The following is a 5,166-nucleotide window of genomic DNA, read 5'->3' as shown; positions in this document are numbered from 1 at the left end:
AGCACCCGTTGGGATGAGCACTGGGTGTTGTATGGAAACCAATTTGACAATAAATTTCATATTAAAAAAAAAGAAAAGTAAAATACTATTACTTATGTAATATAGCAAAAGAAACACCTATAAATGACATAAGACTCTTACTTTTGAATATTTCAAAATATTGACAGTGATGGCATGCCAGTATGATTACAATTGCAAAACAAGTCTAATTCACTGCATTTGATTTGTTTTTTTCATTCACTGCTAACACCATTTCTGGTTATCCTTCTACTAACCAAAATTTGTATACATTTCTATACTTGTTTGCACAAAACGATTCCATTTACTTCTGATTTCAGTACAGAGGCTTAGTCTACGGAACTTTAGAGGGTAAACATACCAATAATTGGTATACTTTGGCTTTCTCATAGGCTGCTCTCCTAGGATCAAGTGAACCTTAATTCATAATATAGAATTTCCTTTTATATCTATCTTCTTGTCATGTATTCTTGGAAAATATACGGCTCAACTGAATTAAAATGTAGCAGGCAATATACATTGGTGTGTCTGTGTGTGTATGTGAATATGTGTGTTTATGCGAAGAGGGAAGTCAATGTGGGTATGTGTATATCAACTTGTGATAATCTGTGGTGAAATTTTGTTTTATATTAATTGGCAGCATTTATGTTTTAACATAATTGACAGTTCCAAATCAGCCTAATTACCTGTTTGTTGAGTACTGCATTAATTAAGAGGCCTTACATTGCAAATAACAGAAAGCCCACTGTAGTTGACTAAACAAATACAGGAAACTTTTGGTTGACTGCATGTACCGGTGGAAGAGGAAAAGCAGGGCTCAGACATGACTTTATCTATCATGAGGGATCCAGCTCTATATCTCTCAACCTTGTTCGTCTTCACATAGTGGTTTTTCCTGTATGGCTTTATTAAAAATGACTGCAGTAGGTGTAGGCCTCATATCTACCTAAGGAAAGGGAATCCATTTGCAACTCTTCACCAATTGTGAGGTTTACTGTTATTGGGCCAGCTTAGCATGAATGTTTAGCTCTGAACTCCTTAACTCTGGTGAAGTGATTGGGATCTACTGAGTCATGGTCACATTCCCACACCTGAAGCTAGGAGGGGAGCCTAGCTCCTGGAATTGTCCTGGAAACACTGGGATCTCTAAGTGAAAACCAGGGATGGTTGAAAAGGGTAGGATGAAAGTAAAATGCATACTAAAGATATAATCAATGAATACAGTTATTTTTTTTTTAATCTGAATTGTCTGCTGCTCCAAAAAAAGTATGGTCTGGTACACAAACTCTCATTTCTCATTCTATAAAGACTGACATTATTCTAAAAGACATTTTAGCTATTCATTGTGGTGTCAGAGAGTGGGTGTCAAAGAAGGGTTCAGCAGGGAAGCAGAATGAAGAGAACACTGGACAATTTCCCAGCTCTCCTGAGTCAGGTCTTCACAGTATGGCTTCATTAATCTCTTTGAAGTAATTTCTCTGAACATCAGACACACATTCAAATGTTAGCACAAAAATACATTTCAAAGCTAAATATGAATGCTCTTCATGCCATGTATCATTTTGGATTAACCAAATCTCTTTGATAAGGTGTAACTATTCCTCCAGGTTTTAGCCAATAATAGCTTTAGGTAGGCCCAGGAGACATATTCAAAATATTTAACAACTCTGTGACAGAGTTTCTGCCAATCACAGTGCCCACAGCCAAGGAGATGGGTTGGCAGTTAATGTCCCTAAACTATGAGTCCTATTAAATGACAGGTTAGGTCTTTCCACAGGGAACCCTTGAGTAGTTATAGTGAACTCTTAAGATTTAAAAAGGATTTCTTATTTAAAAAATGCAACTTGAGTGGTAAAAATGGATGTCAAATGGCTTGATACATTTGTGAGCATGAGGTCACTTGGATCTTTTTCATTATTGCTCTGAAATTTTTTCTATTACAATGAATAAGTCTAGGTTGCTTTAAAAAAAAAATAGATGGCTATCAACTTAAGTTTTTGACCTAGAAGAACAGGTAAATAAACCTCCAAATTATAAATTATTTCTTCGATAGTCATAACCAGTTTTTTGTTTCATCTTGTTTTTCAACAGTTACTTCTATGTCAATACTCTGTCAATATCTTTTATCTCTTTTAAGAATGTTTGCCAAAAGAAAGCCACCCTGTTTTTCACTGCCATCCACCATTGCTTGCATTCACAGCTCTGTCAACTTTAAGATTAGTGATTCCAGGGTCTATACCTGAGATCTTCCAAGCCATAAGAGAACTATCATTTTGTTGGGAAACTCAGTTTTTCCCAGAGAAGCACTGTTGATAATTTCTGAAAGACTTTTGATGACTACTGTTCTCTAGTCATCCATAACTTTCTGATGTCACAGTCACTGTTTTCATGAAAGTAAAACCTATTGTCAGGAAAACCCATGCCCTTGATAGGTCAGGTAACATTTGCACATATTTTTCTAACATTAAGAATAAATAATATTGACATATGTAGATATATTAATATCTTAACAAAAACCAGGGAAACATTTGTTGAAATGATTAGAGTTAGATTATTATTGATTTTCACTGCCACTAGGAACTGCTTATTCATTGTGACCTCCCTTCCATTCTTAAAAATAAAGAAGAAAAAAATGCTTTGAAGGATTATTTACAAACTATATTGATCTTTTCCCCCGCTTTTTCTTAGATCAGGCAGTGCAGTATCTTGAGCGAAGTTAAAAGAAACACATCTTGACCATACTTTAACTTAAAAAAAAAAAAAAACAAACCTGTACCAACTGAAACATTTCCTACTTTCTTCCCAATTCAGTCCCTTTCTCATCTCTATAATAATTGATACTCCCTGAAACGAGAGTGTTACTAGAGAAGAGAGAACACTGAGTTTGCCAGTGTGATAATCACTCTCAAATGTATATCTATCTGTATTTTAGACATACGTAGTCAACTTGAATTTCCAACTCAAATGCCCAAGATAGAATTCAAAACTTGCATTGTTTCATATTTAGTAAACGTCAGAATCTTGTTGCCATCATCTATTGCTTGTAGAAATCTAGAAGTCAGCTCTGATACCCTCACTTTTTCTAAAGCCCACACCCAGACAATCAAATGATATTTTTCTGTCAGTTTCATCTTTTAATATACCTTGAATACGTCAACTTTTCATTCTTCACTGATACTTCCCTCGCTCAAGTCTCTTAATCTTCTGTATCCACATGTGTCCCTCCTCACCAAATTCACACTCTCCCAGCTGCCAAAATGATCATATAAAAAAACCTCAAACCTGATAAGGACACTCTTTTATTTAAGAATTTTTAGTGGCTTCCCATGGCTCCTAGTAAACAAACCAATAGTCCTGATACGGTACCTAAGGTCCTGGATCAACGGTTCTCAATCCTGGCTTCAAATTATAAATACCTATGATCCTTTTTTTCGGTACCTCAAGGGAAGTTGATTTAACTTTCTCAGTTTTATTTCTGATGCTCCAGAGCTAGAGTCTGTTTGATTTAACCAGACGTACATGCTGGAGTGGACAGGTAGAGGAATAAATAGAATGGGAATTCCCAGAAGATTATAGAGTGCTAACAAACCAATCAGTAGGGATTCCATATTCTAGCTTGAGAATGTTGGGACTAGAGTCACTGTACAATTACTGTCATGGTTTCCCCTACATATCAGTCAGAGTTCTCCTGAGAAATAGAACCAAGAAGATTGATTCATTTGCTCTAAGGAATTGGCTCCTTAGAGCCAATCCTCATTTTGATGGAGGAGGCTGACATGTTAAAGACTCAGGAGAGTTGTAGTTGCAGTCCAAAGGCAGCCTTCTGGCAAACCAGGAAGAACTCATGTTGCAGATGATGTATTCAGTCTGTTGGAAAATTTCCTCTTGCTTGGGTGGGACATGGGGCAAGGGTGAGTTCAGCCTTTTGTTGTAACTCAAGTTTTCCACTAATTAGATAAGGTCCACCCACAGTATAGTAGGCAATCTGCTTTACTCAAAGTTCACTGATTAAATGTAAATCTCATCCAAAAACACCCTCATAGAAACATCCAGAAATATCTGGGCACCATGGCCCCGCCAAATTATAACATAAAGGTAACCATTATACTGTTTATTTACTTTCCCTTTTGTAATCTTTTAATAGACTGCTACAATTAAAGTCAGGGTATGTAAGGTGTCATCTGTTAATTTATGAACCATTTGAATAAGAATTACAAGGAAAACTTGTTAAAGGACGAATTCCTGGGTCCCATACAGACTAATGGACTCAGAACTTGCCTTTTAATAAATGCAGGAAATCATTTTCTGACTAGTAAAATTTGAGAATGATTTAATTCCGTGTCTTCTGAAATAATTGAATCATACAGTAGTTATTGTTTCCTTGAATTGTTTGCTTTACTACATACACAGTAATGATCAGTGTGCATGTTTTCCATTATTAGCACTGCCTTCAAGGAGTTCTCAAGGGCTTGAACCAAGAGTTTCACGAAGGATATGAATACAATCCTGGAAGAAAATTACATGATCCTTTTATTATTGTTGTGGTTGCATGGAATAGGACATTATCTATGATATTTGCTTGGAATGGCATTAGAAAATTAGCCTTGTCCTAAGATGCTTTCACCTGATTTCTAAATCAGAATTTCTAAATTTAATTGTAAGAAAATTGTATCTTAAGTCATGTTATATATTCTCCTGAAGAATAAAAACATACATGAACAGAATCTGTCTTTATTATCTTTTTACAGTGAATTAGTAAATATGTATATAGAAGTATTTCCAAGATCATTTCCTTAGGGCAGTACTCATTTTAAAATTTGGTTCACAAGTCAAAAAGCTCAGTGAATGTTTTATACTGCATTGATTTTTTAAGAGTCATGATAAGCATAAAGGACTATTAATGCTTCCAAGAAGTTCTCTAGTTTACAGAAATTGTTCCATTTGTTTTTGTAAAATGTCCCCACTGGCTTATATAAAAAACCATGTTTTTAGGGGCACCTGGGTGGCTCAGTTGGTTGGGCGTCCGACTTCACCTCAGGTCATGATCTCGCGGTTTGTGAGTTTGAGCTCCGCGTCGGGCTCTGTGTTGACAGCTTGGAGCCTGGAGCCTGCTTCAGATTCTGTGTCTCCTTCTCTCTCTGCCCTTCT

At 36.0% G+C, this 5,166-nt stretch overlaps 1 long non-coding RNA gene across 1 annotated transcript; it reads left to right on the top strand.

Annotated features, from left to right (window-relative positions):
- The first annotated feature begins 3,690 nt into the window (after positions 1 to 3,690).
- Positions 3,691 to 4,742, top strand: LOC132670800 (uncharacterized). The gene is made up of 2 exons (XR_009606923.3): positions 3,691 to 3,929; positions 4,461 to 4,742. It is a non-coding gene; the product is annotated as an uncharacterized LOC132670800 (long non-coding RNA).
- The last annotated feature ends 424 nt before the right edge of the window (positions 4,743 to 5,166 follow it).

Source organism: Panthera onca, chromosome C1 (assembly GCF_046562875.1).
Source record: "Panthera onca isolate mPanOnc1 chromosome C1, mPanOnc1 haplotype 2, whole genome shotgun sequence".
Lineage (NCBI taxonomy): Eukaryota > Metazoa > Chordata > Mammalia > Carnivora > Felidae > Panthera > Panthera onca.
Note: the sequence above shows the minus strand (reverse complement) of the source record. Positions and strands in the feature narration are given on the sequence as shown.